Genomic DNA, 14,185 nt, shown 5'->3' on the forward strand with positions numbered 1-14,185 from the left:
ATATATTTTATTGGACAAATTCTGTATAGAAATAGTGTTTTGTTACGTAAGACAAATGGCTTGATCTCTTTTTTCTGTTTGTGCAATAAAATGATCTATTTCACATAAAATAATTAAAGAAAACTTTAAAAGAGCTGTAAGTGTCAAGGTATAAATGCCATAGGAAGATGTGATTATCATTATTTAAATTTCCTACTGTTCATCATAACACCACTGAGACATGAAATTCTCAGTAGGTCAAGAGGAAAGTTAAACCCTTTAGTTTATTTCTGATACAGTTACTGTGAAGATGAATAGCAACTATGTGCTTAAAAGAATTCTGCAAAGTTAAAACATTATAAGAATATAAGATGGTGGTTTTTTCCTTCTGCCATGTGTTGACAACTTAGTATGTAGCAGGGACCAGGCTAAGCATTTAGATATTAGCATTTTTCAGAGTGTGGGTCACAACCTGTTAGTATGTCATGAAATCCCTTTAGTGGGGTAGGGCCATCATTTTTAAAATGAAATATACCATACCAACAATTGTAACCAATACTTATTATGTGCCAAGCACTTTAAAAAAGATTATATCTGCATCTATACCTTCAATTTCATATCAACAATTCCAAAATCCAAAAAGGTCTGAAAATACAAAAACTTTTATTTATTTATTTATTTATTTTTAATTGCAATAACATTGGATTATAACATTATATAGCTTTCATATGTACATCAATATATTTCAAATTCTGTGTAGATTACATCATGTTCACCACCCAAAAACTAATTACAGTCCATCCCCTCACACGTGAGCCTAATCACCCCTTTTGCCCTCCCCCCTTTCCCTATGGTAACCACCAGTCCAATCTCCATTGCTATGTGTTTTTTTGTCGTTGTTTTTATCTTCTACTTATGAGTGAGATCATGTGGTATTTGACTTTCTCCCTCTGACTTATTTCACTCAGCATAATACTCTCAAGCTCCATCCATGTTGTCACAAATGTCCAGATTTCATCATTTCTTATGTCTGAGTAGTATTCCATTGTGTATAAATACCACATCTTCTTTATCCATTCCTTCCTTGAGGGGCACCAAGGTTGCTTCCAAGTCTTGGCTATTGTGTATAGTGCTGCAGTGAACACAGGGGGGCAAGTATTTTTATGCCTTTGTGTTTTCAAGTTCTTTGGATAAATACCCAGCAGTGGGATAGCTGGATCATATGGTAGATCTTAATTTTCTGAGGGTACTCCATACTGCTTTCCATAGTGGCTGCACCAGTTTGCACTCCCACCAGCAGTGTACAAGGGTTCCCTTCTCTCCACATCCTCTCCAACATTTGTTGTTTCCTGTCTTGTTAATTATAGCCATTCTGACTGGACTGAGGTGATACCTCATTGTAGTTTTGATTTGCATTTCCCTGATAGCTAATGATGTTGAGCATCTTTTCATATGCCTGTTGGCTGTCCGTATATCTTCTTTGGAGAAATCTCTGTTCAGATCCTTTGCCCATTTTTTAATTGGATTGTTGAGCTGTATGAGTTCTTTGTATATTTTGGATATTAACCCCTTATCTGATATATGGTTTGCAAATATCTTCTCCCAATTCTTAGGTTGTCTTTTCGTTTTGTTGTTGGTTTCCTCAAAGAAATGGAAAGATAGTCCGTGCTCTTGGATTGGAAGAATTAACATCGTTAAAATGTCCATACTTCCTAAAGCAATCTGTATATTCAACGCAATCCCTATCAAAGTTCCAACAACATTTTTCGCAGAAATAGAACAAAGAATCCTAAAATTTATATAGAACAACAAAAGACCCCAAATAGCCAAAGGATTCCTGAGAAAAAAGAAGAAAGCTGGAGGTATCACACTCCCTGATTTCAAAATATACTACAAACCATTTATGATAAAAACTCTAAATAAAATGGGTATAGAAGGAAAATACCTCAACATAATAAAGGCCATATATGACAAACCCACAGCAAATATTATTCTGAATGTAGAAAAACTGAAAGCTATCCCTCTAAGAACAGGAACCAGATAAGGATGCCCACTGTCACCACTCTTATTTAACATAGTATTGGAAGTCCTAGCCAGAGCAATCAGGCAAGAAAAAGAAATAAAAGGGATCTACATTGGAAAAGAAGAAGTGAAACTGTCAATCTTTGCAGATGACATGATTTTATATCTAGAAAACCCTAACGATTCCACTAAAAAACTTTTAGAAACAATAAACGCATATAGTCAAGTCGCGGGATACAAAATCAATGTACAAAAATCAGTTGTGTTTCTATACACTAACAATGAAGTAGCAGAAAGAGAAATTAAGAATACAATCCCATTTATAATTGCAACAAAAAGAATAAAATACCTAGGAATAAACTTAGCCAAAGAGGTGAAAGATCTGGACACCGAAAACTATAAAACATTGTTGAAAGAAATCGCAGAAGACACAAAGAAATGGAAAGATATTCCATGCTGTTGCATTGGATAAATTAACATCGTTAAAATGTCCATATTTCCTAAAGAAATCTATAGATTCAATGCAATCCTTATCAAAGTTCCAACAGCATTTTTCACAGAAATAGAACTAAGAATCCTAAAATTTATATGGAACAACAAAAGACCCCGAATAGCCAAAGGATTCCTGAGAAAAAAAAGCAAAGCTGGAGGTATCACACTCCCTGATTTCAAAATATACTACAAAGCCATAGTAACCAAAACAGCATGATACTGGCACAAAAACAGACACACAGATCAGTGGAACAGAATCAAGAGCCCAGAAGTAAACCCACACGTTTATGGACAGCTAATATTCGACAAGGGAGCCAAGAGTATACAGTGGAGAAAGGAGAGTCTCTTCAATAATCGGTGTTGGGAAAACTGGACAGCCACATGCAAAAGAATGAAAGTAGACCATTCCCTTACACCATGCACAAAAATCAACTCAAAATGGATTAAAGACTTGAATGTAAGACCCGAAACTTCTAGAAGTAAACATAGGCAGTACACTCTTCGACATCAGTCTTAGCAGCATATTTTCAAGTGCCATGTCTGACCAGGCAAGGGAAACGAAAGAAAAAATGAACAAATGGGACTACATCAAACTAAGAAGCTTCTGCACAGCAAAGGAAACCATCAACAAAAACTTTTTAAAAAACACATTGGAAGCAAAATCTGACCTGAATTCCTTTGGTGGCAAAAACCTGATGTGAAAGTGAGGGGAGGCTATTTATAGACTTCATGCATGGCTTGTATGAATATTCATAAGTTTGTCTGTGGAAAGATTAATGTTTGATTTTGGATACTTCTCCAAGCCCTGATGGGGTGTTATGTAATATATGTTCCGTTATCATATTACTTTCCTAAAATCTCCCAAATTCTGAATTTAGAAACAAAGTCCCCAAATATTTCATAACATTTTAGTAAATATTTTAGAAAATATTTTCATAATATTTTAGTAAGTATTTAGTAATGAGTAGACTCATAGTAACTCAGTTATTTCTTACAATAGGCTCCATATTTCTTATTGAAGGTCACAGTCAAAAAACTGAAGAACACCGTACTATCTCATTTAATTCCCACAACAACCCAGTGAGACAGGCACTATTTTTAGCTTCATTTTATAGATAAGGAAACTGAGATGTAGAGGGATGAATTTCTATGTCCAGGGTCACTCAATAAACGGTAGAGCTTACTCTTCTATCTCACTCAACTAGTAAAATCTCAAAAAGGTTTGATCCAACCATTCAGATTGTTTAAATTCTGTATATACCCTGGTGGCTGAGCACTGCTAGAAAACACACACACCCCTACACACAAACACACGCACACACACACATTGCTGCCACCAAGTAAATGAGTGGCCTCCGCCTACACCTGGGCCCTTGGTGATTCCCTTAGTAATTGGCAGCAAGTTGCATTCTTCATGAGGCAAGCCAGCACCTTCTGCAGTTCCCTCAACCATGTTCAAATCCCTGCCCCAAATTTCTAGCCTCACTCTCAGCAAATGATCTCACTAAGAAAATAGGGCCATCACCAACAAACACATGAAAAGATGTTTAACATCACTAATCATCAGGGAAATGCAAATCAAAGCTACACTAAGATACCACCTTATGCCTGTTAAAATGACTATAATCACTAAGACTAAAAATAACAAGTGTTGGACAGGGTGTGGAGAGAAGGAAACCCTCATACACTGCTGGTAGAATGCAAACTGGTGCAGCCATTATGGAAAACAGTATGGAGATTCCTCAAAAAACTAAAACTCCTGTCTTTTGCAACCACCAATATATTCTCTGTGTCTCTGAGTTCTGTGGGCTTTTTTATTTTTTAGATTCCACATACAGGTGAGATTGTACTGTGTTTGTCTTTCTTTAACTTATTTTACTTAGCATAATGCCCTTGAGGTCCATCTATGTTGCCACAAATGGCAAGATTTCATTTTTTATGGCTGAATAATATTCCATTGTCTATCTGTCTATCCATCACATTTTCTTTATCCATTTATTTACCGATGGACCCTTAGGTTGCTTCCATATCTTGGCTACTTAAATAATGCTGCAGTGAACATGGGAGTGCATATATCTTTTCAAGGTAGTGTTTTCATTTTCTTTGGCTAAATACTCAGGAGTGGGATTGCTGGATCATATGGTAGTTCTATTTTTAAATTTTTGAGGAACTGCTATACTGTTTCCCATAGTGGCTGCACAAATTTACCTTCCTGCCAACTCAGTTTTTGTCTTAATGTCTCTGTGGTATTTGCCTCTGCCAGATGTGTCCTCTTTTTTTGGAACTCCTCTCCTTGTTTCCCCAAATCTGTTATTTCCCTTCTATCAGTCTGGTTGCTCCTTTTCAGTCTTTTTTTCAGATTTCTCTTCCTTCATCCATGTCTCAGATGTTGATCCCTGGAATTCTGTCCTTAAGCCTCTTTTATTCGGATCATACTCCATATGTGTGATATCACCCATCAACAGGGCTTCAATAGCCATTAATACACTGGCGAATGCTAAATTGAAATCTCTTGCTCAGACTTTCCTGCTGAGCTTCAGACCTATAGAAATTAATGACAAGACCTCAAAGATACTTCTCAATCCACGTGACCAAACTGAACTCATTATTTTGGAAGAATGGGAAACCTATTCCAGTGAATCGTATCATCATTTATCCTGTAGGCCATGCCTGAAACTTCCATTACTTTCCTGCTCTCTTATCCTTCTTGCCTTCTCTGGGACCAAGTTCTATTGATTCCACCTCTTTAGTATCTTCTATGTCCATCCTTAGTATCTCCTTCTCTTCATCCCTACTGCTGCTATCTTCATTTGGCTCTCATCAGCTCTACATGACATTGTAACAGTGTCCTAACTGGTTTCTCCAGTCTTTCCCCAACCTAACCATTCTCCATTTTGCTTCCAGAGCAATCTTTGTTCAAGGATAAATCCTTCAATGTCTGATCATTTCCTTCCAGAGAAAATGCTGACTTCACAGCAGGGAAACAATGCCCTACATAATCTGTCAGTCTCTTTAATCTCTTTTTCCTTACTTCTTACCTTTGCTTAAACTGCAACCACAAAAATTTCCCAGAAGACTTGTGATAATTCATGCCATTGCATGCTTCACCTACTGCCTAAGCATGGGCTCCTCCCTCTTGGTGTTCCCCATATCCTTACCAAGACTTGAAATTGTCAAGCTTCTTAATACTTTCAATATCATGGATACAAAATGGTATCTCATTTGTTATTTTAATTTACTTTTCTCTGATTATAGTGCAGTTGAATAAGCTACTTATTGCCACTCAGTTTTCTTCTTCCTTCAATTACCTGTTGATATCACTTTGTCCACTTCTTTACGGTTGTTTTTACATTTTATGGTTGATTTATAGTATATAATTTAAATATATATACATATTTTTGGAGGAAGAACTGTACGGTATTAAATGGGTATTATTCATGTTATTCTAAGTCTGCTATATTGGTGATAATTTATTATGGCAGCAGTAGAAAACTAATATACACCTCTTATGAATTTTAGAATCACTGTGCTAGAAGTGTTGTCATTAGTTTTGATCCCAATGCCCTCACTGAAGATTTATTCCAGAGCTTTCTATTTTTCTGTTGATAAACCAACTACCAATCATTTTGTTGTTGCTTTGGAGGTAAATGTCTTTTTGTCTGGCTGACTAAGGTTTTCCTTATGTCTTCTGTTTTAGAAATTTTCCTATGATGTACTTAGGGTCTTTTTTTTTTTTTCTGTCTTTTGTCTTCCTGGGAGTTGATAAAGCTTCTTGTACCTGTGGCTTGATGTCTTTCATTAGTTTGGGAAAATTCTCTGCTGTACTCTACCAATACTATTCTACCTCAATCTTTCTCTCCTCTCCTTAAGTGACTTCAATTACAAGTAGTCATATTTTTAAAAAATATTTCTCTATTTGTCCTTATGCTTGTTTCCCTTTTTTCTAATCTCTTTGCTCTCTATAATTCAGTCTAGATATTTTCTTCTGAGAATGTTCCAGTTCAATAATTCTCTCTTCTGTTGCATCAAATCTATTGTTAAACCCATCTACTTCTGAAACAGTAATTTCTGTTATTGGATTTTTCATTTCTAGAATTTCCAATTGTTTCTTTTATTTTTAGTTTCCAGTTCTATGCTAAAATTTTTATGTTGTCATTTAATTCCTTGAATATTTTAGTCATTGTTATTTTAAAATCCTTGTCAGATAACCATAATATCTGGATCACCTATGCCTGTTTTTAGTGTCCATTTTTAATCTTAGTTTTTGGTCAACTTTTATCTTTTGTATGCCTTTTTATTTTTGACTTATTGTTAGTATTACAGACAAAAAATTGCAGAGATAATTTAAGTCTCTGTATAGTGTTTTCTCAATCCAGAGAGGATTTCCTTTAGCTTCTTGCAGCCACCTAAATTGGGGGAAAAATCACTTTATTCCAATCTGGATGTGAAATGATTTAGCACTAGGCTTTGGCTCCAGTCAAGCTGGCCTGTTTTGAATATAGCCTTGCTATTGGGTGTACCCTTCACAGTTTCAACTGAAAGCCTGGGGTATTTATCAGTGACCCTCATTCTTGACAGACTGTGAGTGACAATTTTTTTCACCCGGTCTTATGAGACTGTCAAAATCTCTGATTAACTTCTCAGCCTCTTTAGCTGCTGCTTTCAAACTGACAACTGTTTTGAGGAGAAAAGTGGCTCCAAATGCCAGGCTATCACTCTGAGTTTCCTCTTTGAGAAGAGGAATTGTGAGAAAAAAGGATGTAAACATCTATGGAATCTCGATATACATCACCAACTGCCTTTATAATAGTGGACTCACTTTATACTCCCACTGCATTGGATGAAAATTCCATTTTGTAGAGGTTCACTTCTGAGCAATTTATATACCTATTTTTTTCATTTGCATTACCATTATGGTTCATACTAAATTGTGGATATAACATTTTACTCTTCTTTCACATCCCTAGAATTCCTCTATGACATTCTCATCCTACTGTTATTGCATTCTCTGTGGGATGTTTTCATTTTTTGACAGAATAACTTTTTTGTTTTTTAGACTTACTTTTTCTGCCTGGGGAGATGAGTTTTGCTTTTAAATAGATAAGACCTTAGAATAGCTCACTTATCTGTTTGTTATCATACTTGTGATTGAATAGGTACAATTGCTTTTCAAAAATCTTTCTTTGTTGAAGTAAACTGGTTATTCATTGATAATAAATTTTTATTTCATGCATATAAGTAGAAGAAACTAGCTTATCTGAAAGAAAAAATAGCGTTGTCCATATCAGGGCTAGTCACTTCATTTGCCTTCCTTTTGATATAAGGCCAAAAGCTACAGGAAAATACTTCAAACAATACACGGAAATTCACAGAGGCAAGACTGTTAATCTACTATCACACAGCCTTTAGTAGCTATCTTTTTCTCTTTCCAATAAGCCTTACCATTTTTCTCTAGTAGGAAAGTAACTTGAGACCTCTGCTTGTAAGGATGAGAGTATAGAGAGATGTACCCATCATTCTGTCATAGCCTTTTCATGGGCTTGATTTGTAAAGAGATTGAAGAGACACATGGCTGTGTCACTTTTTTTTAAAAAAATCAGCTTCCATTATTTAAGCTCTGATTTATTGAGTTGTTGAGTTCTCTTTTATAACTCCATGCTACTTATCTGCCTTTAGATTTCTGCTACTTTAAAGTTTTCTAAAATTATCTTTAGAGTTTCAGTTCTTCCAGTAAACATCTACCTAACATTATTTACACAGATTGGAATCTGTGTTTATAGTTGGGCAGGGGTGGGGTGAGGACTAGGGAGGATGCAGCATTTAGGGCCTCCTAAATTTATAAAAGGCAAACTTGGGAAGACTCAGGGAACTTGATTTAGTCCATTGGTACTACAAAAGGAAAGCCTTTAGACTGAAAGTTTTGGTGATAAATCTTTAATGTAAAGGAGAGTTAAGTTAGTACATCACTACCACTAGGTTCTAAGTCACCCAAAGGAAGAATAAATGGGATTAGTCTAACTCAGAGTCTTGTGGGAATATGAGTAGATTTATAACATCATAAGATGTTTAGGGTCAGAACTGTTCATGTAGTTATCATTATTTTGTGAGGCCTATCTCAGTCCATAACTTAGTATCATCCTGACTCTAGACTTACAGAATGAAGGATTATCTAGGGGCAGAGATGGAGGATGGGTGGGACAATAGCCTTCTTAATATAGATTGGTCAATCCTAGGCAACGAGAACTGACCTTGCAGCTAAGATATGGTCTCAGATGTAGGGAGAAAGACCATGTAAAACTAGTGAAAATTATAATAATGTCTCTATCTTGTTTCTTGTTTGCCTGCTAACTCATTTTTCCTCCTGCTGGAAGATTTTAAACATCCCTAAAAATTTGGAAAAAATATATGAACCAATGCTTTTCAAGATATTGGACACTGGCCAATGAGGAACAATGATCCCTGAGTGAGAGGAAACAAATGAGGCAAGTTTTAAAATTTCCCCAGATTATTGCCTTGAGAGAGTTTCCAGGCTGCATTACAGAGAAGGGAAACCAGATAGAGCTTGGTGAATTCTCCAACTTGAGGAAATGGAGCTGAGAGCCTGGGGAGACCAAGGTGGCAAGAGGTCACAGGCAGAGTATTGGAGAGGAGAATGCTGCATAAAGAGAGAATTCTGGAGATTTTCAGAAGGTCCCTTTTGAGTATTCAGCAGAGGATTGATCAGCACATGCATCTGAGTAAACTCTCTAAGACTAGAGAAAAAGACTACTTGAAAGGATTAAGAAGAGCAGTACTCAGAACTCACACAGGATCAGGAAGAGGGCCTATTCCCCTCAGCCAGACTGAAAAACCTCATAATTCATGGGGCATTGTGTAGAGCACTCATATGGTCTTTCCTCAGTAGTGAGAAGTAATTAACCTTAGACTAGACATTGCTCTGCATCCACCTAACAAATTTTAAAGGCAAGTCCTAAAGCCTCAAACTATTTCCAAGTATCTTAATTTCATTCTACAACAAAGCTCAAGAATATTTATAGGAATATAAAAATATTCCAGTACCCAAACATAGTAAAATTCACAATTTCTGACATCTAATAAAAAATTACCAGGCATGCAAATAAATTGGAAAATACAACCCATAATAACAGGAGAAATAAACAAATCAAAACTGACACAGAACTGGCAAAGACATTAGAAATAGCAGAAAAGGAAAAGTCCTTGTAACTGTATTCTGTAAGTACAAAAAAGCTAGAGGAAAGATTGAACATGATAAGTAGAGACATGGTTGAAATGAAAAATACACTGGATGTGATTAACAGCAGATTAGTCATTTCAAATGAAAAGATTAATGAACTTGAAGACATAGTAATAAATATTATCCAAAATGAAACACACTAACCAAAAGGGAAATTAAGAAAACACTCCCATTTACATTAAGAACAAAAAGAGCAAAATACTTTGGTATTAACTTAACCAAAGAAGTGAAAGCCTTGTAAACTGAAAACTACACAACGTTGATGAAAGAAACTTAAAAAAGACACAAGTAAATGAAAAGACATTCCATGTTCATAGGTTGGAAGATCTAATATTGTCAAAATGTTTATTCTACCCAAACCAATCTAAAGATTCAATGCAATCCCTGTCAAAATCCCAATGACCTTTTTTTTTTTTACATTAGTTGAACAAACAATCCTGAAATTCATAATGAACCACAAAAGACCTTATATATAGCTAAGGCAATCTTGAGCAAGAACAAAGCTGGAAGGATCTTACTTCCTGACTTCAAATTATACTACAAAGCGAAAATAGTTAAAACAGTATGGTTTTATAAGCAGACATATAAACCAATGGAACAGAATAGAGAACCCCAAAACAAACTTATACATTTTTAAATTATATAAATTTCAGGTGTACAGCATTATAATTCGACATCTGTATACACTACAAAGTGATCACCACCACAAATCTAGTTACCATGCATCACCATACAGTTGACCCTCTACAATTTTTATGTCAATGATATCACAATAAAGCTGTTAAAAAAGAAAACTGAAGGAAGAATACATCACAAGCAGATCCATACAACAAGAAATGTTTTAAAAAGTCCTTTTCAGATAGTAGAATAATTATACTAATGGAAACATGACTTACAGACCAAAAGAAAAAAAGGCACTGAAAAGCAGTGAAGACATATAAGGGTAAATATATAAGATATTTCTCTTATCATTTAAATTTCTTTTAAAATTTGATTATTTAAGCAAAAATAATTATGAATTATGGGATTTATAACATATCTAGAAGTAAAATACCTGACAGCAAAAGCACAATGGCTGAGAGGAGAGAAATGAAAGTGTAGTATTATAAGTAGTATTACACTATGTGAAGTGGTATAATAGCACTTGAAGGTGGTTGTGATATCCTCAAGATGTATCCTGTAAACCTGGAAGGAACCACTAAAATGACAGTTATAGCTAATCAGCCAACAATGGTGATAAAATGGAATCATTAATAATACTCAATTAATTCAAAAGAAGAGAGGAAAAGAAGAAAAAGAGAACAAAGAGCATTGGGACAAATAGAAAATAAATAGCAAGATAGTAGACTTAATTTTAACCATATTAGCAATTGCTTTAAATAAAAATAGTTTAACTGCTCAAGTTAAAAGACAGAGAATGTCAGATTGGATAAAAGAGCAAGTCCCACCTACGTGCTAGCACACAACATGCACTTTAAATATAAAGATGTCAATAGGTTAAAAGTAAAAGGGTAGAAAAAGATATACCATACTAACACCAGTAAAAAGAAAATTGAAGTAGCTATATTAACGTCAGACATACTAGATTTCTGAGCAAAGAATAATGCCAGGGATAAAGATATAGATTGACATAGAGAGCAATTCATTAAGAGGATATAACAATCCAAAATGTTTGTGCACCTAATAACAGAGCTTCAAAATACGTGAAGCAAAAAATGATAGAGCTGCAAAGAGAAATCAACAAATCCACAATTATAGAGATTTTCACATCCTTTTCTCGATAATTGATAAAACAAATAGACATAAAATCAGCAAAAAGACAGTAGACTTAACACCATCAACCAATTTGACCTGATTGACCACTCAACAACAGCAAAATATATGGCTTTTATAAGTGCACCCAGAACATTTACCAAGATAGACAATATCTTGGCTATAAAACAAGTCTCAATACATTTAAAAGGACTCAAGTCATGCAAAGTATGTTCTTTGACCACTATGGGATTTTATTAGAAATCAATAACAAAAAGATATCTGGAATATCATTGGAACTGGAAAACCTGTAAAATATTTGGGAAGTAAATAATATACTTCTTATTACTCAAAGATCAAAGACATAAAAATGGAAATTACCAAGTATTTTTTAACTGAATGAAAACAAATATTCAACATATCAAAATTTGTGGGATGCCACTAAAGCTGTACTTAGGGGAAAATTTATAGTACTAAATGCTTACATTAGAAGGAAAAAAGGTATCAAATCAATGCTCTCACCTTCCACCTTGAGAAACTAGAAAAAGAAAAGCAAATGAAACCTAAAGTAGGCAGGAGAAAGGGAATATAGATCAGAATGGAAATCAATGAAATAGAAAACAAAACAAAAAGAATTACAGAAAATCGATGAAACCAAACACTGGTTCTTTGAGAAACTCAATAAAAGTGATAAGTGGTGGGCAAGATTGATCAGATGTGACCAATATCAGCAACAAGAAATGTGACATCACTACAGATTCTATAGATTCTAAAGGATAATAAGGGAATATTGTAAACAACTTTATGACAATAAATCTGACAACTTAGATGAAATAGACAAATTCCTTGGAAGACACAAACTACTCTAGTTCACACAAGAAAAAGTAGGTAACCAGAATATTCTGATACCTATTTGAAAGAAATAGAATTTGTAGGTAAAAATCTTCCCGCAAAGAAAATCCAAGCCCAGATGGCTTCACTGGTGAATTCTATAAAACATTTAAGGAAAAAATAATATTACTTCTACACAAACTCTTCTGGAAAAAGAGAATGGAAGGGAATATATTACAACACATTCTATGAGGTGAGCATTACCCTGATATCAAAGCAGATGAAGACATTACAGGACAAGAAAACTACACACCAATATTTTTCACAAACGTAGATGTAAAAGTTTGAAAGAAAATTTTAGCCAATCAAATTTAACAATATATTAAAATGATAAACATTATGACCAAATGAAGTTTATTCCAAGAGTTCAGGGTTGCTTTAACATTAAGAGAAAAAAAACATATGATCATCTCAATAGATGTATAAGAAGCATTTGACAAAATCCAATTCATAATCTTCTGAATCACACTCCTGTTACTCTTTTGTTTGAAACTTTCCCGCTGCTTTCCATTGCCTGTAGTGAAGTCCACACTCCTGTCTGGTATTCAAGACTCATTGTGATCTGGTCCCAACCCTGGCGCCTACAACTATGTTACACCTATTTGTGTGCTGCTTAGTGTAGCCATGCTGTAAAATGCCTTGTACCCAGTCTTAGCTTTTCTGCTCCCTTCACTTGTTTATTCTGCTCCTTTGCTCTTGGCTGGTGCTTCTCAACCCTAGCTGTCCATTCGAGTTACTATAAGATGTTTAAAAAAAATGATACCCAATTCTACCACTAAAAATTCTGACTCAAAGAGTCTGGGGAAGGAACAGGACATTAAAAACTTCCCAGGTGATTCAATTGTGTAGGTAGTGTTGAGAAAAAATGGTCTAGAATATTCTCACATTCTCCAAATTTGCACATCCAAAATTTACTTGTCTTTCTAGAATATTCTAGATGATAACTCTTTCACAAAATCTTCCCAGATCATCCTCAGCTGGAAGAAAGCTCTCCTCTGAATGCCTCAATAATTTATTTGACTCTCTCTTGATCCTTACCTGCAGGTCTTCCCTGATATATCTGAGTGAAAGTTCTTAAAACCATATTCATGTCTTTTTTGAATTTTTACACCAAATGAGTCATCATTTTTAACATGGTAGGTACTGAATGAATAATTTGATGAAGTGTTTTTAGATGGTTTAGAGAACACTTAGGTATTCACCACTGTTAAATGGTAGTAATGGTTGATTTTAGGAAGTCTGACTAAGGCATCTGAGTTGTCTGACCCTCACTCCTGGCTAACAACTTTCTTTAGTCCTCTAACATCCTCTATCAATGTATGTTTATTACTAACAATTCACAATTCAATCTGTTGTTCATGCATCAAGAAGGCAGGGTTAAGTAAATGCATAGATGAGTCAGCTCTTTAATTTTAGTTCTAATATCAACTTTCTTCTTGATCAATTCTTTTTGCCATAAATACTAACAACCATAAAAATAGATCAGTGAGTTAAAAGTGCAACTTTCTCTTTCTGTCTTGAACTCAAAAGCCTAGCTTCTAGAAGAAAAAAAGATACTAAATCCATCTGAATGATTTGCCGATAACAAAAAAAAGGTCTTTGAATAATCGAGTTGATTTTATTTGTAGGGATTATGTAGTGCTGTTTTCTCTGGCATCTTTGAAGAATTAACATTCCTTGTTTGGTTCCCTAGAAAGTTATATTGATTGCTTTTAACTGCTCAGAACATGAAACAGTTATATTTCAATGAATTGCTTAGGATTTTAGATGAAATCATGGGTCTAACAACAGATT

General features: G+C 34.8%; 1 protein-coding gene across 26 annotated transcripts in view; it reads right to left on the bottom strand.

Moving 5' to 3' along the window:
- Window positions 1-14,185, bottom strand: part of LMNTD1 (lamin tail domain containing 1) — a 369,630-nt gene that overhangs the window by 20,685 nt on the left and 334,760 nt on the right. The window lies entirely within an intron of this gene.

Source organism: Equus przewalskii, chromosome 5, assembly GCF_037783145.1.
Source record: "Equus przewalskii isolate Varuska chromosome 5, EquPr2, whole genome shotgun sequence".
Lineage (NCBI taxonomy): Eukaryota > Metazoa > Chordata > Mammalia > Perissodactyla > Equidae > Equus > Equus przewalskii.